Raw genomic sequence first — 22724 nt, 5'->3', positions numbered from 1 at the left:
TTACGCCTCACGAGTACTTGATCCAGTCGAGCAAAGATTTTCTGCCTGTAAAAGGCACCTGCTCGCAGTTTTTTGGCCAATACTTCGCCTACATTACAGGACTCAACCCCATCACCATTTTAACTGAGCACACCCCAACACAATTCCTACTTGATGGTACAGTCAGCCAGATTCGCGCAGCCCGTTGGACCCTTCTCTTACAGGGACGGGACATAACAGTAAAGAGGACAACGACACACACTTTCCTCGCCGATAATTTACACTATGCAGGTACCCCACATGAGTGTGAAATAATAACCACAAAACACAATACAGGACCCTTTGCACCAAAGTCAGCTCCCCCGAAACCAGGTACCACACCCCAGAGACCCCAGCCTACAGATATAGGCGCACCCCTTAGGATCTCTGTGGATGGCTCCTCCACAGTTTTAAACGGAAAAAGGATTACCGGTTGTGGTATATATGTAGAGGACGCGCAAGGACGTGCCCTAGAAGAAATATTGTTGAAATTGCCCGGACATTTAGGCTCACAGGCAGCAGAACTAGCAGCCATAGCTTACATTGTAGAACACCCCGACTCGTTCCCAACCTCAGCCGACATATATTCTGACAGTTTATATGTCTGCAACAGTTTGACCGAATTCCTACCCCTGTGGGAATCTAGAGGATTCGTTTCCGCAGACGGAAAACCCCTCAGCCCCATTACTCCGGCATATCCTAAAGACAGCCAAAGATAGGAAATATGGCAATATTAAAGTCCGTAGCCACCATCGTTCTTCCCCCCCGGTAACATTAAGGCAGACGCCATAGCAAAGGCAGGTTCCAGACACAGTCACCTCTGGACGCCCCCCCCACCCCCCCACCCCCCCCCCCCCCCCCCCCCCGAGAGTGCTCCAGTACACGCGGTTCAGGTCTCACAGACCAACATTCAGGATTTAGCAAAGGCCCAAAAAGACACACAGCTCAGGGACGTTTTAAAAGGCAACTTCCTAGCCCCCTACGATAAGTACAAAAACACATTGACAACACATGACGGTGTTATTTTAAAAGATGGAATTTATGTAGTCCCCAGCCAGGACAGGAATCAGATTATTTGCCAATTCCATGACAACCATGGACATCAAGGCATAGAAGCTACCCTAGCCCACTTCAAACCGCTCTGCTGGTGGCCCGATTTAAAAGCCAATGTGACACACTAAATTGAGAACTGCTTAATCTGTGCCCAGAACAATCCGGACAGATATGCAAGAAAAGGTCAATTTAGCCACACCCGCCCCGTTAATGGCTCCTGGACGAACTTACAAATCGATTATATAGGACCCCTACCCCCCTGCAGGAATGGTTTTAAATATGTGTTGGTGGTCATCGACACCTTCACAAAATGGGTGGAAGCCTTTCCATCCAGAACAAATACAGTTAAAACGACAGCCAAAATCCTCACTCAGCACATCTTTACAAGATGGGGACTTCCACGCAGCATAGAGTCCGACCAAGGCTCCCATTTTACAGGACGAGTGATGAAAAACGTCCTTACAATTTTCGGAATCAAACAAATATTCCATATTGCATACCACCCCCAATCAAGCGGCATAGTACAAAGAATGAACAGGACTTTAAAAGAGACCCTCAGAAAAATGGTGCAACAACACAATAGCACCTGGGACACAGTTCTCCCCTTTGCACTAATGTTCATAAGAAACATGGTATCCACATAATTAGGATTAAGGAAGGCGACCATATAGACCGCCATATTCATAACCAGAGAAACAGAGCAATCTCACCAAATCAGTTATGGCGGTGCAGAGAAATGGGGTATGTGGTTCAAATGTTTTACATAGGACTGACTTTTCAATCTGGAGTCATTCAATCCAGCACCTGGATCATTTCAAGATCCCAACCCCACATCATGACAGTAGTGATGCAATGCAATTGTAAAATATTGAGTGCCTAATTAACCTAGAGTGAGTTTGACATCCAATTAACAGTGTCCAGACATGGGACAGATGAACCGAGGGCCCTTTGAAAGGGAAAGTGGCAGCCATGATAGCTTGTCGCTCACTGAGGAAATGGCTCAGAAGCAGAGGGCCAGTGGTGGCACGGGCAATCCCACTGTTCCGATACCTCTTGGGAGGCATTAACTGTGGACATTGATGAGAGCCAAGAGATATTGTTTTCAATCTGCACGGAGACTGCCAAGAGGATGTGGATTAGGTGATAGAGATCAGCAGTGAAGAAGTGACTAGGAGGATGTGGGTCCAATGTTGTAACAGTGTCGGTGAGCTGTTTTGGTCTGGAAAGGTGAATGGCAAGTGACACCCAGGTGACAGGCTTCTAACTCTGTATACAGCAGCATGCCCGTGTGTGAGGGGGCTCTGGGGAAACTTCATAGAGCTTGGACTGTCACATCAATCTTTGCACCATCTATTCACACCTTGGATGGGCCTAAATCAAGTTTAGAACAGGAAGCACTGGGTAAATGGCATATCACAAGTGAACAGGGGTAGGAGAGAAAGGCAGAGTCAGCAGTGGGCAGTCCTCCTTTGGAGGATAGAGGACAGACACAGCCATGCTCCACTGGGCAGAGATGCTGGGCTTCGGGAATCACAGAGGAGGGTCTTTCTGGAACATCAGATGCAGACGAGTTCCCAAGTGTCAGAGTTTCCTGCGGCATTGTGGACAGACAATGGAAGAGTCCATGAAGCACATGTGCACTGTTATGACTCATAGTTTTAAGCACATGAAATGAAAATCGCTTATTGTCACAAGTAGGCTTCAAATGAAGTGACTGTGAAAAGCCCGTAGTCGCCACATTCCGGCGCCTGTTCGGGGAGGCTGGTTCAGGAATTGAACCGTGCTGCTGGCCTGCCTTGGTCTGCTTTAAAAGCCAGCTCTTTAGCCCTGTGCTAAACCAGCCCCAGCTCCTTCGTTGAATGAGTGGCTAAACTCTCGGAGAGGCAGATGTAGATCAGTTGCAAAGCTTCCAATGTTCTGCCAGGAGAGTAATGGAGTCATACCCTTTTGGCTAAATCTGCCTTTCTCACTCTTGGCATCACTTATATTTATATTTCAGACCAGCAAGTGCTTGATACCTAAAATAGGTCAACATCCTTCACCTTGATGGGGGGTAAAATCCATAATTTACGGATAGAATACATTTTAAGTGTGGAAGTGAAGACAATGCTAATGGAAAATGCTGACTAACTGATAACCAAGTTTGTGCTTTAAAAACCTCCAAAATGTCAAGAAAAGGCAAAGGTCCAGCTGTTGCGCACATCTGAGAAAGAATAAGTTAGAGGCAACAATGAGATGATTCCTGATCTCAGCCCTTTCAGCATAAATAATAATACAAGGGAATAAAATAAATAAAAGTTAAATAAAGAACAAAATGGGAGCAATATTTTCTGAGACTAACCTCTCATCTTTTCGACAAATTCACATCCAATATAAAGTGAACTCTGTGAACTAAGTATACTTAATGTGCATAAATTAGATCCACTCCATGGGCAGGGTACTTTGTGGGCTCAAAGTGTTTCAGAAAATCAAGGATGTGATTTTTCAGTGGATGGTGGTGAGTTGCCTCACTGCTGGTATGGGCTCAGGAAATTCAGTCGAAAGTTTATACAAAATAATTTATCCATCAGTTTTTTATATACAAAGATATACAAAGATCTGTATGGGAGACTTGGCATTGTACCTCTGCACTCATGGCAATCTCTGGTGACTCCATGCCCATATCATATTCAGCCAAATATAAAATTCACAGAAATCACAAAATGTTATGAGAGAAATCATGAAGAAGTATTGCCTCTTTACCAACATTATAAAACTGTATATTGAAAAAGATAAGTGTAAAAAGTTGCCAAGTTCTTCAAGTTAAACCTGGCTTTGCACTGGATGCTAGTTGTATTGTCCCAAATATGAAATTCAAGTTGTATGATATTTTTGGTCTCACAACCATCACCTTCACTGCATTCTGCAATCAGACTACAGACCGAGATTGGAATTTTAATATTGTTTATTCATCCTTATACATCCAAATTCACTGTGCGTCACTGCAAGAGAAATCGTATAACTGTCCTGTTCACATTCAGAATATTCAATTGTAACTTGACCCATTGGAATGTCTCCTAATGTTGAAAGCCTGTTATCGGTATTCAGATGTATGCAAGGGCCAGCAAGTATAAAATGTTTAGGGAAATATAGAAAAAATGTGTTAGTTAAAAATTCGGTACCTTTGAGTAAATTTATATAATTAATAGTTCTTCAAAACCAATTTCACAATCTTTTAAAAATATCAGTTACGGACAACATCAAAGGAAACGTTGAATGTCCGAGGCAAAGAAAAATGCTGAAACTGAGCACAATTTTATCAATCAAACATAATAACTGCCACCTTTAATTCGGGCTCACTTTTAGTCTTTTGATCATTAAAACCAAGTAAATGCTGATGCTAATTTGGCAATATGATTTTTTCTTTTAAACAAGCAGACATAAATATAAAAAGCACTTAGTTTAAAAGGACATGGTTGTCTTTTTAAGGTACTGTAGAGTCGATCAAAACATACGGTAAATCTTCTAAATAATTTTTCAATTATGGGGCAATTTCACGTGGCCAGTCCACCTACACTGTACATCTTTGGGTTGTGATCATGAGACCCACACTGACACAGAGAGAATGTGCAAACTCCACATGGACAGTGACCCGGGGCTGGGATCGTAGAAAATACTCCGAACTAGAAAGCAAAATAGCACTTGTCGTGCTACTTTTTGTTGGTGCTGCTGCTGCTCTGGTCTGCTGGTGGTCATGTTTTTGCTCCTCTTGGTCCTCATCAGAGGTTTAAGGAAAAGCTGAATAAACAATTCCCATGCCGTAGTGAAAGCGCTCAACAAGTCAAGGGTGATTGAAGTCGAAGATATGTGAAGTATCTTCCAAGAATTTAGGAATCACCTGTAACATAGTGAAGTCAAACTCTCAGAAGAAACCCGATGAGTGCAAGCCTTTGCCAGAATGTAGCTTCACTATTTAATGCCTTTCCAGCCTATCAGCTTCACAGGTGAGTCCCCACTATGTTCTCTCATAAAATTCTACAGCTGCTGGAAACCTGAAATAAAAACATAAGATGCTCAAAATACTCAGCAGGTCAGACAACACCTGTGAAAAGAGAAAAAGAATTATTGTTTCAGGCGGATGACCCGCAATACATTTACTTTTCTGACCTAGTGATTTTTATCTCGCTCATGAAGTCCGTGCATCGATAATTCTACCTAGAATTCAGGGATTAAAGTTTATAATTGGTTCTTACATGTTTACATTACAGACCCGACGTCCCCTTGGGGTTTACCACTCACCTCATCATTGTAAGAATTAGGAGCATAAGTAAGCACCCTATCAAGTCTGCTCTGCCATTCAGGAAGATCATGGCTGATCTGATTGTAGCCTCAATACTTTCCTCCCTACCTTCCATAACCTTGACTTACTTGTCAATCAAAAATATATCCAATTCAGTGTTGAATATATTCAATGCCCTACCTCCACTGCTCTCTGAAAGAAGAAACTCCTCCTCACTTCCATCTTAAATGGGAGAGCCTTATTTGTAAACTGTGCCCCTTGATCTAGATTGCCTCACGAGAGGAATTGTCCTCTCAGCCTTTTCCCTGTCCAGCCCTCTCATAAACTTATGTTTCAATAAGATCGCCTTTCATTCTTCTGAACTCCAATTAGTATAGGTCCAACCTGCTCAACCAATCATCATAAGACAACCCCTTCATCCCATGGATCAGCTAACGACCCTTGTCTGAATTACTTCCAATGCAAGTGTAATCCTCCTTAAGTAAGGAGTCCAAAATTGTACACAGTAATCTAAGGGCTCCACTCTGCCGAAACTTTCTATGTTCATTTGTGGCAGGTTTATCAGGGAGTTTTCCGCCGGCCCTGCCGGCAAGTTCCCCACCGCTGTTCAATGACACTTAGCTAACTTATTTGGAACCTGGGGAGTTTCTCACCGGTTTAGCCCACACTTAGGCACTATTCTCCAGAATGATTACTCAGTGTTGTAGCGAGCGGGAATTGCCACGAGCTTCCCGGTGCTCAGTCCAGTGATGCCAACAACGCTATTCAACGTTAATCGGTCCACTTAACGAGGCCTCACGGTCTTCTCTCGTAAATGAAGGATCGCCAGCTAATTCGCCGGCACCGCACTCGCCAGCCCACCGCTAACAAGGTCGAGCAACACTTAAGCTGCACTGGCTCAGCCAAGCCCAGACAGCTCATAACAATGGTGCCCAGGAGACCAGCCCCAAGATTCAGGGACGTTGACCTGGGGTGGCTGCTAGATGCAGTGGAGGCCAGGAGAGTTGTCCTGTTCTCCCGAGTGTCCAGGAGGGTTAACCTCAGGGCAGCCAGTGCTGCCTGGGACGGGGTGGTGGTGGCTGTGAGTGCTGTTAGTGTGACCAGGAGGACTGGCCTCTGGTACAGGAAGAAGGTCAATGACCTAAACCAGGCAGGATGAGTGAGTAGACGCCATAGCACCTCCCCTCCTAACCCCCGAGACGACTCCCCCCCCGCCACAAGAGAGTTTACCCTCTGTTATGGGCAAGGGTTTAGAAAACTCCAAAGTATATCATGGGAGTTCACCTGACCTACAACTGTTTATTGAATGTGGCTGGGATGAGCACAAGAGCCTGCCTTACAGCTGTTATTCAACAAAGTTCTTAGATACCTTGAATCAAAACATTTGTATAAACACACACATGAAATAATTTTTATCAACTACAAACAGAAATACCCCACACAGCCACAGTAATCTATTTATAACCCTTAATGGATCCCCCTTTAACTGTTCCAATTTAATAACAAGATCCAAGTAAAAACCAGAACCCCCTGGCCCAGCACACGGCACTCTTACTGGTATATAACTTGGTGTTGATGGTCTTGTTTCCTTTCCCAACAGCAGGTTTGAATTCCTTCCCGAAAACAATTATCTCTTTTAAGTTATCAAGCAGTTTGGAAACAGCTTTTAAAATGAAGATAGAGAAAACCTACTTTCAACCTGTGCAGTACAAAGTAGTCCAAACTCAAAGCGAAAATAAAACTCAGAGCCACAGCCAGCTCCAAACTCAAAGTGAAAGTAAAAAATCAAAAGCCACAGCCCAGCTTCACCCACACAATGTCATCACTGAAGCCATAGGGGCTGGTTTAGCACACTGGGCTAAATCGCTGGCTTTTAAAGCAGACCAAGGCAGGCCAGCAGCACGGTTCGATTCCCGTACTAGCCTCCTCGAACAGGCGCCGGAATGTGGCGACTAGGGGCTTTTCACAGTAACTTCATTTGAAGCCCACTTGTGACAATAAGCGATTTTCATTTCATGTCATAAGACAAAAACATTTCTTAAAAGCACACTCCCATGACACCCCTCCCCCTTCAACCTCCCAACCCTTCCTCCACCCCCGCCCCCTTCAACTCCCCCAATCCTGCCTTCACACACCCCCATTCCACTACTGTGAACCACATGTGTGGCTAATGATGCCCTCTCTGTGTCTCCTCAGGAAAAGCTCTCCCACAGTCGTCGGGAGAGGGCCAGACTGGCAGTGGAGTGCCGGACATAAGGATCCTCACCACCATTGAGGATAATGCCCTGGAGATGACCGGTGTAGCCGAGGACAGAGCAGTCACCAATGCGGAGGCTGGCGGATGCCACAAAGGTGAGGGACCACCAGGCTCCACCCAGACAACCTGTCGAACATGAGTTGTTATTCCCTTAGTGACTAACCCAATCCTCCCACTAACCACGTGTCTATTCTCTTGCAGGTCCTCCAGCCGACGGAGCCGGCCCATCCCGGGTGGCACCCTCTCCAGCCTCCCAGAAGACCACCTTGAAGGAGAGCTCCGAGGATGCCACCATAATAGTCACGGAACAGCTGTCAGATACACGCACCTCGGTGGGAAAAACGTTAGTGGTCAGGTTCCTGGGGCACAATTTGGTGAGCACCACACTGCTACTGATGCACATCTGGTGGAGGCAGGAACCCCAAGGCGAGGCAGTAGTCTGAGGTCTGCTGGATCTCAGGACACAGCTAGGTCCAAGCCTGATACTCAGCCTGTGGAACAGGGATACCCAGAGCTGATGGAGACGATAGGGAGTGCCCGCGACATTCAGAGAGAGATGTCAGCGACACTCCAGCAGATACATAGCCGCTCGGATGAGTCCTAGAGACTACGGGCGCAGGAGCTGTCGCCAGCAATGCGTGGCACTGAGGCCAACACTGCTAAGGTGGCGGCCGCAGTGGATAGTTTGGTGCATGATGTCGCCACCATTAGTAAAAGTGTCCAAGGCGTTGCGCAGTCAGTGACAGCCATGGCTGAGGGTCTCGACAGAATGTCCGCCTTGCCAGGGGATGTGACCCAGTACCAGGCTGACCTTGACGACGTTCTGCAGGACATGTCTGACTCTCAGGTGGACATGGTCAAGGCGCTGCAGAGCTTGTGCCAGTCGCAGGTGGGCACTGCTGAGGCACTGCAGAGCATGTTCTAGTCACTGAGGAGCATCGCTGAGGGCGTCAACACCAGGGTCCAGACCTTGGGGAACCGCCAGAGCTGGCAGAGCCAGATGATGCAGGGGCAGCCGGGGCTCGAACCAGCTGCCCCTCCATCACAACATAAACCCCAAGGCCCTATGGACACCGAGCGGGAGGAGGGGTGCTGAGTGCCAACCCAGACTCGTCCCATGGAATGGCAGCAATGGCCACCAGCTCCCCCCTGAGTTCCACTTCTTTGGTGAGGCCGCATCGGGCAGCCAGTGCATGGAACAGGGTGGCATGGCTGTGCATATGCCACCCACAATTGAGCTAGGCCCCTCCGGCCTCAGAGCCACAGAGGACACCCGCCAAGGATATCGAAGGCCACGGGACGAGGTAAGCCGCTGGCTGCATTCAGCTCAGATGTGCATCCCAGCGACGCACCTAGAGGTAGAGCTAGGAGGGCAAAGCACATCGAGGATCACTGAGGGCACCCCGGGAGGGGGCTAGGTAGAGGGTGAGGGGGCAGCACCATCAGGAGGGTGGGGAATTGTCAAACACAATAAACACCTTTGTGCACAACCAGTATGGTGCCACTGTCACTTTCTTCCGCAATGCGGGCTGACCTCCGGGCCCTTGGCCCACCTCTCTGAGCATCTCTCCCTCCCCGGGGCACAACCCATTCTCTGGCCGTGGACATGGCCCCGGACCTGTGTCCCATCCCTGGGTGTTTGGATGTTGACTGCCGTGTGTGGGGGTGTTGCCTCTCGCAGTGTTCAGGCACAGTGTCCAAGCATCAAGGTGTGATTGGGATTCTAGGCAATGATTCTCGATTGTTACATGGCCCTCCCACCCACGGGAATCCACTTGGGTTGTGTGAAGTGCTCACTTAACCACGATTGCCAATCTCAAATTAGCGATAGCCTTCAGCCGCACAGCCAGTCGGTAAGGGTTATGGGTGGTCGGTGGGGCAGATAGGCAGGGACAAGGGTTGCCCCAGGTCTGGATAAACATGATCCAGGGGTTGGTATGGTGGTGCTGAGAACGGTTGCCCCTCAGGTGCCCCCCCCCCCCAGCACAACCCCACCCTCCCATGGTTGCCCATCGCTGCGGAGGGTCCCCCACCTCATCCCCACCGAACACTGGGATGGCAAGCCAAGCACCCCTGGGCTCTTTGCCTGTGAGGAAACATGGATACTCACCTCCTCGGCTCCCCACAGAAGCCCTTCTGCCAGGTTCACCTGTTTAAAAAGGAATACTGATCGGCGCCAGCGTGACCACTTGCTGGGGAGGTCGCTGAATGACGTGAGGCTGTTGGATATGGGGTGGCTCCAGTTAATTGTATGGAAATGGGGCTTAAGTGATGATAATTGGTTTCCCGCCATGCTACGACGAGATCCTGATTTCGCCTATCAGAGCTGGCCGGTTGCATCACAAACTGTTTGGCACTTCGCTTGGTTCTCGCTTTTGGCCTCTCCTGCTATTCGCTGGCCTTGTTTCGCTTGAGAGTGTAACGAGGCTGGAGAATCGCACCCTCAGAATTTCTTTTAGCACTGGGCAGCAGAGTAGCACAGTGGTTAGCACAGTTGTTTCACAGCTCCAGGGTCCCAGGTTCGATTCCCAGCTTGGGTCACTGTCTGTGTGGACTCTGCACGTTCTCCCCATGTGTGTGGGTTTCCTCCGGGTTCTCCGGTTTCCTCCCACAATCCAAAGATGTGCAGGTTAGATGGATTGGTTATTCTAAAAATTGCCCTTAGTGTCCAAAAAAAAGTTAATAATAATAATACAGGTAGGGTTACAGGTTAGGTGGGATTAATGGGTTACGGGGATAGCGTGGAGGTGTGGGGCTTAAGTAGGGTGCTCTTTCCAAGGGCTGGTGCAGACTCGATGGGCTGAATGGCCTCCTTCTGCACTGTAAATTCTATGATTCACTGGTGAGCTGAACTCAGATCAGGCCAACATTTTGAAAGGGTGCCCGATCTCTAAATGAGCTTGTGGGTCCCCCACACCCCGCACCAATGGGCAATGTCACCCCCCACATACGTGGGCATGACCTCACCCCCCCCTCCCCAAGTTAGGTCACCTTGCTATGGGGTCCCTAGGGGTCCATTCTTCAGGCCCCCTACCCCCCAAGTCCCCTTACAGCATCCCCTCCCTTCCAGGACCCCTTCCCATTATCCCCCAACCTCCAGGAGGCCCCTACTTTCCTGCCCTACACACCAACACCCTTCAAACATCCCCTCCACCCTCCTTTCATGGGCATAGCCCCCCTCAGACCCTGCCTCTTGGCAGTGCCACCCTGGCACCTGGGCAGTGCCCCAGCCAGCTGGCCATGCCATCTGGCCAGCTTGACAGTGCCAAGGTGGCAGTGCCGTGGGGGGCACTTGACACAGTGGATAACACTGCTGCCTACGGCACTGAGGACATGGGTTCGAATCCCAGCCATGGGTCACTGTCCATGTGGAGTTTGCACATTCTCCACATGTCTGCTTGGGTTTCACCCCCACAACCCAAAGATGCGTAGGTTAGGTGGATTGGCCATTCTAAATTGCCCCTTAATTGGAAAAACAAATAATTGGATACTCTAAAAAAAAATTTTTTTAAAGGGGGCAGTGCCAAGGTACCAGCTGGGCAGTGCCAAACCATCGGGTGCGTTCCGCCAGTCGCTGTTCTTGTGGACCAGCATCGATCAACGCCTGGCTGCAGCCTACCTGGGGAGGCCGGAGAATCGAGAGAGGCTGGTGTATCCCGGGTGAGTAGGTCTGAAGTAGTTTTAAGATGTACTTCCAGAAACGCCGTTTGGTCCTTCGCCTTTTGGGCAGAGTTCTGAATCTTGGGCGAATCCCACGAGGCGTGGAAGCTGCTGGGAGGCCCCCAAAAGGCTCTCCCAAGATTCTTCCTAATTATTATTTTTTTTTCCAATTACGGGGCAATTTAGCGTGGCCAATCCATCTAGCCTGCACATCTTTGGGTTGTGGGGCTGAATCCCACGCAGACATGGGGAGAATATGCAAACTCCACCCGGACAGTGACCCAGGCCGGGATTCGAACCCGGGTCCTCAGCGCCGCAGGCCCAGTGCTATCCACTGCGCCACATGCCGCCCATTCCCGAGATTCTTCAGCAGTGTTGTGCTCTTGATCAAGCGCAACACGGTCAAAGAATCAAGCCCTAGATCTCACTGATGTCCTGTTCAGTTTTAGCAAGACCTCCCTTCTTTAATATTCGATTCATCTTGCATAAAAGCCAACATTCTATTTTCCTACCTAATTACTTGCTGTACCTGCATGTTAACCTTTTGCGACTCATGTACAAGGGCCAGATTCCTCTGTACTATAACCTTCTGCTGTCTTTCTCCATTTAAAGTATGCTCTGCTTTTCTAGTCTCCCTCCAAGATGGAAAACTTCATGAGCACCATTCTCCGGCAGGATCCTCCACTTCGCCAGCAGCGCACCTAAACCCACGGATTTCCCGACAGTGTGGGGGTGTCCACAATGGGAAACCCATTTGGCCGGCTGCCGAGACGGAGGATCCTGCTGCTGGCAGGGGAGTGCCGCACCAGAAATCAGGTGCAGCAGGAGAGAGAATCCAGCCCCATATATTCCGACTTTATGCTCCATCTGCCAACTGTTTTTTTTTATTTCATTTTAAAAAACATTTAGCGTACCCAATTCATTTTTTCCAATTAAGGGGCAATTTAGCATGGCCAAGGGAGCGGATGCGGGCTCATATGTAGCCAAGAAGCTGGAGTAGCTGATGGGGCAGGGGGCCTTCATCTGGTCCCTGGAGGTCGATCGACGCATCGTGCACTGATGAAGACAATGCTGGTGCAGCTTCAGCGATTCCTCAATAAGGAGAAGATTCAGCGGTGGCCAGGCAGATTGCAGACGAGGAGATGCACCTGGGAAGATAATGAGCTCTGAGCACACCAGGATCTGGGTGTGGAACTGGCCAAGAGGAGAGCCGGGTTCAATAGAGGCAAGGCTGCCCTCTTCAAGAAGAGAATGAAGTTCGAGATGCTGTACCTGGCACGCCTCTGGGTGACTTACAACGGCCGTGAGCATTATTTTGGGAAACCCGAAGAAGTAATGGAGTTTCTAAAAGCCAATGGACTGGCAGGAGAGGGAGGACATTGAACTCTGGAGAAAGTGTGAGAAGATGTTGGATCCTCTCTGCCTTTTCGCTTTACTGTTTGGGGTTTTTTGGATAAGGGAGAACCTCTCTTTTTTGAGATGAGTTTTGGGGGGGGTGCTGTGGCGGGATGCTTAGGAACGTGGAGGATGAATGTACTTTTTTCTTATTTCATTGTTGTTTGTGCTAACGAGGCGTGCGGGCATGGGGAGGGGAATCAGTGGGGGGTAGGAGGTTTCGTGCCATGGCGGTGGCTGCTAGGCTAGTTGGGTGGGCTAGTTAACGGGAGCGCAATGGGGGTGAGCAAGTGGTTAGTGAAATAGAGGGGGGTGGGAGTGTTGTTTTGTTTAAGGGAGGGAGGGGGGGCTGCTGACAAAGGTGAGCCTGCTGTGGTGCAGCAAGAAAGGAGGTGGTGATGGTGGACATCTGCAAATGGGCCTGGAGGGTCATGTCACACAGGCAGGGGGGGCTGTTGATCGGCAGGGGAGAGGGGCAGGGTGTCCCCTGACCAGGCTGGTCACATGGAATGTGAGGGGGCTGAATGGACCAGTCAAACAGTTCCGTGTGTTTGGGAATCTGAGGCGCTTGAAGGTGGACGTGGCATTTTTGCAGGAAACGCACTAGAAGATTGGAGATCCGACTAGGCTAAGGAAGGGGTGGATAGGGCAAGTCTTCCATTTAGGATTAGATATGTAGATGATGGGGGGGGGGGGGGGGGGGGGCGGGCGGTGGTAAACAAGCGGGTAGCGTTTGAGGTGGGGAATATCGTGACAGATTTGTGAGGAAGGCTTCTGATGGTGAGTGGGAAGCTGGAGGGGATGCCAGTGATCTTAGTTAATGTTTGTGCCCAAAACTGGGATGATGAGGAAGGTATTGGGGAACATCACGGATCTGGAGTTGCACCGGTTGATTATTGGGGGGGGGGTACTTTAACACGGTTATTGAGCCAGGTATGGACCGGTTGAATCCAGGTTCGGAGAGGGTGTCGCCGGTGGTGAAGGAGCTGAAGGGATTCGTGGAGCGCATGGGGGGGGGGGGGGGGGTACTCATAGAAGTTTGGGAGGTCGAGGGCGATGGAATTTTCGTACTTCTCCCATGTACACAGGGTGTACTCGCGGATCGATTACTTTGTGGTGAATGAGACACTGCTGGCGGGAATGGTTGACTCGGGGAACTCGGCAATTGTGATCTTGGACCACGCACAGCACTGGGTGGATTTGCAAGTGGACCAGGGGGCGCCCAGCACCCGCAGTAGAGGCTGGACATAGGTTGTTAGTGGATGAGGTGGTGTGTGAGCTGGTGACGGCCGTCATCCGGGGGTATGTGGAGCTGAATGACATGGGTGAGGTCTCGGCAGCCACGCTATGGGAGGCGCTCAAGGCAGTGGTCAGGGGGGAGTTTATATCGATTTGGGCGCATAGAGAGAGGGTGGAATGGGCAGAGATGGCTAGGCTGGTACACAAGATTCTGCAGGTGGATATGAGGTACTCGGTGGCCCTGGAGGCAGGGTTGTTGAAGGAGCGGCAGAAGCTCCAGACGAAGTTTGGGTTTGTGCCTATGGGGAAGGCAGTGGGGCAGTATGGTGGGCTATGGGGGCAGTGCATGAGTATGGGGAGAAGGCATGTAGGATGCTGGCTCACCAACTTAGAAAGCAGGAGGCGGTGAGGGAGGTTGGAAGGGTGAAGGACGGGAGGGGAAGAGTGGTTCTGGACCGATGGGGGTGAATTGTGATTTTCAAGGAGTTTTATAAGAGGCTTTATGAATCGGAGCCCCCGGTCGGAGGGGGAGGGCGGGCCGGAATGCAGTGGTTCTTGGATGGGTTGGAGTTCCCCAAGGTGGAGGGGATCTGGTGGAGGGGCTGGAGGCCCCAACTGGGTTGGTGGAGGTGATGGAGGGTATGGGGGCAATGCAGGCAGGGAAGGCCCCGGATGTGTTCCCTATGGAATTTTATAAGATGTTTTCTGGGTATCTATGGCCCCTGTTGGTAAGGGAATATAATGAGGCAAGGGATAAGGGGGAACTTCCCCCTACGTTATCACAGGCTGCCATAACCTTAATATTGAAGAAGGATAAGTACCCGGATCAGTGTGGGTCCTATCGCCTGATATCGCTGCTAAATGTGGACGCTAAATTACTGGCAGAGATCTTGGCCTCGCGGATTGCGGACTGTGTGATGGGGAGGATAAAGGGGAGGCAATTGTCGGCGAACATTAGGCGATTACTAAACGTGGTAATGAGGGACAGGATGTGGTGGTGGCGGTTGCTATGGATGCGGAGAAGGCATTCGATCGGGAGTATCTGTGGGAAGTGTTATGACGGTTCGGGTTTGAGCAGGGGTTTGTGGGCTGGATTTGTTTGTTGTATATGGCACCAGTAGTGAGTGTACGGACAAATCGGGTGAGTTTGGGGTACACCGTGGGACAAGGCAGGGGTGCCCACTCTCCCCATGGCTTTTTGCCTTGGCAATAGAGCCACTGGCAATGGCGCTTAGAGTGTCAATGAGTTGGAGAAGGAAGAGTGAGGTCTTCCCGATCGAGGCCAGGGGGGCGGGAGAGGAGGTGGATGAGCTGCCGTTTAAGGTGGTGGGGTGAGTTTTAGATATTTGGGCATCCAGGTGACGCAGGGATGGGAACAACTACATAAATTGAATTTGGCGCAGCTGGTGGAAAAGTTGAGAGGCGATTTTAAGAGGTGGGATGAGATTCCGTTATCACTGGCGGGGTGGGTGCAGGGAGTGAAAATGACGGTACTCCCGAACCTCTTATTTGTTTTCTTCATCCCAAAATCATTCTTCAGGAAAATTAATGCTCTAATTTTGGGGATTTGTGTGGGCATGGAAATCCCCACAGGTAAAGAAGGTGCTGTTGGAACGGTGGAGCGGGGAGGTGGGGGGGGTGGGGGGGGGGTGGGAGGGTGGCGGGTTGGTCTTGACAAATATAATGAATTATTATTGGGCAGCGAATATATCCACGGTTAGGAAGTGGGTAGTAGAGGAGGGGTTGGCGTGGGAGCAGATGAAGGTGGCCTCTTGCAGGGGCACGGGTTTCGGGACATTGCTGACAGCGCCTCTGCTGTTCTTGTCGGTCAAGTACTCCACGAGTCCGGTGGTGGCGGCCCTGCGGGTGTGGGGACAGTAACGGCAGCATCTGAGGTTGGAAGGCGCCTCGGTGTGGGCACCAATTTGCAGAAACCATAGGCTTGCACCGGGGGGTTAGATGCGGGGTTTTGCGGGTGGCGGCGGGCAGGAACCGAGCGGTCTAGGGACCTGTTTGTGGGGGGCACCTTTGCGAGTTTAGAAGAATTGGAGGAGGAATATGAGCTGCCCAGTGGGAATGGGTTCCGGGATGTATAGGTGTGGGATTATGTGAGGAAACAGGTGCTATCTTTTCCTGACCTGCTGCCCCGAGGCTACAGGACAAGGTGATGTTGAAGGCAGGTGTGGGCAAGGGTAAGATATCCGAGATTTACAAGGAGTTAATGGACCAGGAGGGAGCCGCGATAGGAGAAGTTAAATAGAAGTGGGAGGAGGAACTGCAGGCAAAATGGAGACTGGATTGTGGGAGGAGGCTCTGAGGAGGGTGAATGCGTCCTAGTCGTTTGCAAGGCCTCATGTAGTTTAAGGTAGTTAACAGGGTGCATATGATGGTCGCTAGGATGAGTAGGTTCTTTGAAGCGGCGGAGGACAGAAGTGGACGGTGCATGGGGAAGCCCGCAAACCATGTTCACATGTTTTGTGCATGTCCAAAGCTGAAGGGGTTCTGGCAGTGGTTTGCAGGCGTAATGTCCGAGGTGCTGAAGGTGAAGGTGGCTCCGATTCCAGAAGTGGCAATATTTGGTGTGTCCTGTCCAAGGGAGTACAGGGGTCTTGTCATTTGCCTCCCTGGTAGCCTGGAGACGATTTTGCTGGAGTACCCCGGTACTTGGAGCCACCAAAACCGGGGTTGTGAGTGAGCGACCTGGCGGAGTTCCTAAGACGGGAGAAAATTAAGTTTGCCTGAAGAGGGTCAGTTGACGGGTTAGCCTGGAGGTGGAAGGCGTTCATCGGCTTTTTCAAGGAAAGTTGAGGAATCAGCAGGAGCCGGGGGGCGGGGGGGGGGGGGGGGGGGGGGGGGTTAATGGGGAAGGCATGATAGGAGGGGAGAATGGCAGTGAGGTTGGGGCGTTCGGGTAGGTACTTATTTGTAACCAGGTTTTCTTACTCTTGTGTTGGTTGTGTTTAATGTATAAGTAAATGCCTTAATAAAAATATTTTAACAAAAATATAGGCAGTAAATATAAAAGTGAGGCAGTAATTCTAATTTACACAAGGCAGTAGGATTATTGCCTGTAGTTCTGCGATAGACATTTTGTTGATAGTGTGAAAAATTTGCTGACTATTATGACCAAATGGATGTAAAAGTACAACATGTGAATGAATGTAAAATTATAAAGATTTAGAATTTTATAAGCAGGATATTAAAGTAATGGGAAAAGATTTGTGGAAAAGGATACCGTTAAGTGATTGAGCTCTTTTTATTCAGTTTGGCAATTCCTATGGGGACAAGCAGTGTAAGTTGTTTTCCATACAAATGGCAATAAGAAGCATTGACTGAAGATTATCACACGTAAAATGAAAAGGAAGGGTAGGAGAAAGTTTGTGTAGGGGGTCAATAGAATATGGAATGCTTTGCCACAAGAGGTTATTGAGGGGGAGACAATAACATCATTTAAAATGTAACTGGAAAAGCATTTGCAAAGGTAGAATATAAAAGGATGCTACAAAAGGGTCATAAAGTTGGATTAGAGTTGACAGCTGCAACTAAAGAACTACAAAATCAGAGGTAAATGGACCCCACAGCAGACAAGCGGACACTTTCACTCAGTTTCAGAATCCATCCACACTGACAGCTGCTAATGTGATCCTGGAAATTTCAAGGAGAGAAAAGGCATTAGTGACACAGCAACCTTCATTTAAATGAATATCAAGGAATTTAGTTTGATCTTGGCAATCTGGATGTACGCCATTACCTACTCCTAACCATCCCAGTAATATGCTGATGAAAAAGATTTTGCAAAATTTAATATTTTTACATCATAAATTGTTCAGTTTACATTTTCCATAAAATATTTGCACTGAGGTGCAATTATGACAAATTTTGATGCAACCGATATCCTATTGAATTGTTTCAACGAACCCTCACCTTGTGTGTAATATTGTGAAATGGGCTACAGACAAGCTTAAAAATGGTTCTGTCCTTCAACTGTAAAATTAATGGGTACTCAATAAACAAATGTTAGCTCAAAACATACTTGAGTAGCCTGACAGCTAATCAAGCCTTAAAAACATGATACAGCTCAAGTTGTGTTTTTTTAACAAACCTATTACTACTACCCTGAATTAACCCGTGCAGGTGGTCAAGGTCAGTGCATTCATCTTCAAAGGACATCTCTTCCCCACCACCCCACCAATTTCATAAACTGCTCAGTGCGTCATATCCCCAATCATTCACCCATCAGCTGTTTGTCGCTGTTAAGCCTCAGGCCTAATGTTCAGATGCTCCGCCTCAGTGTCACACATCAACCCATTGTACCAGCCTCACATCTACCACTCTCTGCTTTCACGTACTTCCAGCTTTTATTCATGGCAAGCATCTCACTGCAAGTTCCCTAGACCTGATGACCTGTACAACCTGAAAGAACGTACCGGAAGTTAATGCATAGATTGTAATCTTCCAACATTTCCTGGATTCTGGAGAGGTCCGAGCAGATTGAACACCACACATGTAACAACATTATCCCAGAAAGTGAGACAGGAAATAGGGCCAGAATTTAATGAACATGTGGGTGCACCTGTGACCCTGGAGCATGTGAAATTGCGCAAGACGCCGGACATGCGTGCAACAATATGGTCGGCAGGCATGCGCAGCAGTCTGATGAATGTCCGCCGACAATTTAGTGGGAAATGAAGTCCATTAAGGATGCAATTGGTGGTCATTTTCCTTGGCCTGTCCACATTTACAGTTGGTGGACAGGACAAGCAGCCGGGCGGCCTTCACGTTTTTTGCAAGAAACACGGTCCAGCGTGGGATAAAGTGTACGGGGTGATATAAAATAAATGAAGATGTTTGAGGATTGATGCGCTATGTGGTCTGCTGTCAGATACTTGAATTTGCAGCATTGACACAGAGAGCAGCATTCCTCTCAGCTCATTTCATTTAGACAGCACTGCCGCTCCCCGAGGCAGCTCCACAGCAGCTGTCAGGCTTCAGGGAGCTCGCTGGAAACGGCCACCCTCATCTCGCTTGGTGCCCGCCCTCTTCCCATCCCCCTCCCCTTCCCTGCAGGAGCACTGAGTGTTTCTCAGCGTGTGTTTCACGCTGGATGCCAGTTAATTAGCCAGCCAGCATGAAATCACGGTAGGGGTCCAATTTCATCCAGAAGCTCATATCGTATCCACTTCCAGGCCCGCCGACCATAACACACCCAATGAGCACAACATTCCGGCCGAAGGAACTATAGGCCAATTAGCTTAATATCTAGTGTAGGGAAAATGTTAGAATCCATCATTAAGGAGGTAATAGCAGGACACTTAGAAAATCACAATGGAATCAGGTAGAGTCAAGATTTTGTGAAAAGTAAATCCATGTTTGACTCATTTACTGGTTCCTTGAGGAAGTAACAGTCAAGGTAGATAAAGGGGAAATCTATACATGTGGGGTACTTTGATTTCAAAATGACATTCAAGAAGATGCCACATCAAAGATGAATATCAAAATAAGAGCTTGTGGTGTAGGGAAAGCATATTAGCATGGACAGGTGATTGGTTAGCTAACAGGAAGCAGAGTAGGGATAAATGGGTCATTTGGACATTGACAAGCTGTTGCTGGCAGAGTGCCACAGGGATCAGTGCTAGGGCTTCACAACTATTTAAAATGTATATTGATGGCTTGGATGAAAAAACCAAATGTATAGTAGATAAATGTGCCGACGATACAAAGATAGATAAGAAAGTAAGTTGCCAAAAGATCATAAAGGGGTTTACAAAGAAAAACATTTTCAGAGGGAGTATAATGAGGGAAGATGGCAGTTTGTTCATTTTGGTAGGAACAATAGAAAAACAATAAATTATTTGAATGGCGGAAGCTTGCAGAACTTAAGATCAGGCATCAGATCAATCCCACAATCAGGTGCAATGCCTTTCCTTGTCAGCTTAGACCTTGTATGTCTCTCTCGTGGGGACCATGAATTGGATTCAATTTGAATTATTTTATGGAGCAAACAAGGAGATGGATTAAAGGCTTGTCCTGTCCACTACCCGGTGTATTGAATTTTTAATATCGAGAAAGGAATAAAATTAAAAAGAAAAATTCTATGGTAAAATGGATAGTTGTCCTGGTAAATGAATCACAAAACTTTAGTGTGCAGGTAGTGTGATGATATGCATGATGTAAGTTTGTACATAATGTTATGCATGACCTCCGACCATTAGGTGGTATTGTAAAGCCATCACATCACCATGTGATCTGAGAGTTGGCAGTTGGTTGTGCTGGGAGATAGACGTATTTGCAGTAATTCCACAAGAGTTGTTCAGTGTTAGTTGTTTGATCGTTTATTTATTCTATTTATCTTACCATGCAGCTTGTTCTACAATAAATTATTTGAAACTACATGTTCTGTTGTTTATCATTCACTTCAGCCAATCTATAGAACATGCCATGGTACCAGGATTGATGATTTAACCAGAACTTGAAGATTCTGTCCAAGAAAATTCGTACCACTGAAGATAACTCTTCAGGATAAGAAAGGAAACAAATCTTTGTGACGAACATTGCAAGCTACTGGCATTTTGTGCTCAATGCACAGTAAAACTTTGAAGGATGGAATGGAAGGTATCAAGGCACCTCAACAGCTTTGGTTTACCGGTAACATAGACGAGAATTGGAGGGTGCTTAAGCAGCAGTTTAAACTGTATACTGCAGCCCTTGGTCTGCAGGCACAGCCCAATGAGAGGCATATTGCATTGCTGCTCACTGTAGCAGGTCCCCAAGCAATTGTGATCTTCAATACTTTTCCAAATGAAGACGAGTTTGACGGCAAAAGCTTCAAAGAAGTGCTTAAAAGATTCGATCAGCATTGCACCCCGAGAAAAAAAGAAACATTTGAGCGCTATAAATTCCGTACGCGCACCCAGAACGCAGGGGAGGCATTCGACAGCTTCCTCACTGACTTTCAATTGAAAGCGCAGTCATGAAACTTCGGCACACTCCAGGCGTCAATGATACGTGATCAAATAGTTTCCGGAATCTCCAAAAATAAAGTGTGCGTGCGGCCACTACAGGAAACAGACCTGAAACTTGAAAGTACCGTTCAAATATGTCACGCTTGAGCTTGCTGCAAAGCAGTTCAACACAATGAATCTCTGTAGTTTTGGTGCAAAGGCAGAAGAGGCAGCTGACACCATTAGTGTGGTGATGCAGCTGAATATGACACATGCTCCTAGTGTGGTTGGCCATTTTGAGTGGCTGACCCGATCCTCTATTTTGTGTCTGCGATGTGGCAAACAGCATATGCCATGGCAATGCCCTGCTTATGGAAAAACATGTGCCATCTGGAATGGCAGGAATCATTTTGCAGCCCAATGTTATACAAGAAAAAAGCCTGAACAAACAAAGAATATTGGTGCCATTGATGAGACGTGTCTAGAGAACACCTTCTTTGTTGACGTGATCTCCAGCAAAGACAAGGAGACTCAAGGTATATCAAACAGAAGTAGATTTGTTCCAATCTGCAGCAATACTGAATTGAAGGCAGATAATTATACAGATAAATGGACGGTATCATTAAAAATAAATGGCTCAGTAATATCGGTCAAGCTTGACACTGTGCGAGGGCCAACCTCATCAACCTGTCTGGTGTAAAAAGCTGCAAATTCAGCTAAAAATAGGTACCGGAATGGTATTATTGAGAGATTATGATGGTAATGCAATCTCGCTGTTAGGCACATGTGAGCTTGATGTCGAAGTCAAAACCAAAACGTACAAGCTGAGTTTTTTGTGGTGGCGGTGGACCGCGAGTCCTTAATTGGAGTTGAGGTGTGTGAGGAGTTACAGCTCGTCCGACGAGTCTACAGTGCGGACAATGCTGCGACGGGCTCTCGTCCATCAGGAGACTACATATTGAATGATTTCTCTGAAATTTTTCAAGGTTTTGGTGTGTTACCACACACGTACAAGATTCAATTAAAGAAAGATGCAGAGCCTGTGATTCATGCGCCAAGATGTGTGCCGGCGCCATTAAGGGATAAACTAAAGGCAGAGTTAGAGAGAATGACTATCGTGGGTGTCATTAAACGTATTAGAACATAGAACATAGAGCATAGAACAATACAGCGCAGTACAGGCCCTTCGGCCCACGATGTTGCACCGAAACAAAAGCCATCTAACCTACACTATGCCATTATCATCCATATGTTTATCCAATAAACTTTTAAATGCCCTCAATGTTGGCGAGTTCACTACTGTAGCAGGTAGGGCATTCCACGGCCTCACTACTCTTTGCGTAAAGAACCTACCTCTGACCTCTGTCCTATATCTATTACCCCTCAGTTTAAAGTTATGTCCCCTCGTGCCAGCCATATCCATCCGTGGGAGAAGGCTCTCACTGTCCACCCTATCCAACCCCCTGATCATTTTGTATGCCTCTATTAAGTCTCCCCTTAACCTTCTTCTCTCCAACGAAAACAACCTCAAGTCTATCAGCCTTTCCTCATAAGATTTTCCCTCCATACCAGGCAACATCCTGGTAAATCTCCTCTGCACCCGCTCCAAAGCCTCCACGTCCTTCCTATAATGCGGTGACCAGAACTGTACGCAATACTCCAAATATGGCCGTACCAGAGTTCTGTACAGCTGCAAAATGACCTCCCGACACCGGAACTCAATCCCTCTAACAATAAAGGCCAACACTCCATAGGCCTTCTTCACAACCCTATCAACCTGGGTGGCAACTTTCAGGGATCTATGTACATGGACACCTAGATCCCTCTGCTCATCCACACTTTCAAGAACTTTACCATTAGCCAAATATTCCGCATTCCTGTT

General features: G+C 48.0%; 1 long non-coding RNA gene across 1 annotated transcript in view; it reads right to left on the bottom strand.

Annotated features, from left to right (window-relative positions):
* Positions 1-3997: 3997 nt before the first annotated feature.
* The window catches only part of LOC140386011 (uncharacterized), a 29731-nt gene continuing 11004 nt past the window's right edge, over positions 3998-22724 (bottom strand). Inside the window, exon 2 of the long non-coding RNA XR_011933532.1 lies at positions 3998-5102. This is a non-coding gene — a long non-coding RNA (uncharacterized lncRNA). The remainder of the gene's footprint in view (positions 5103-22724) is intronic.

Source organism: Scyliorhinus torazame, chromosome 11, assembly GCF_047496885.1.
Source record: "Scyliorhinus torazame isolate Kashiwa2021f chromosome 11, sScyTor2.1, whole genome shotgun sequence".
Classification (NCBI taxonomy): domain Eukaryota; kingdom Metazoa; phylum Chordata; class Chondrichthyes; order Carcharhiniformes; family Scyliorhinidae; genus Scyliorhinus; species Scyliorhinus torazame.
The sequence above is the reverse complement of the archived record's forward strand: the minus strand, read 5'-3'. Positions and strand labels throughout refer to the sequence as shown.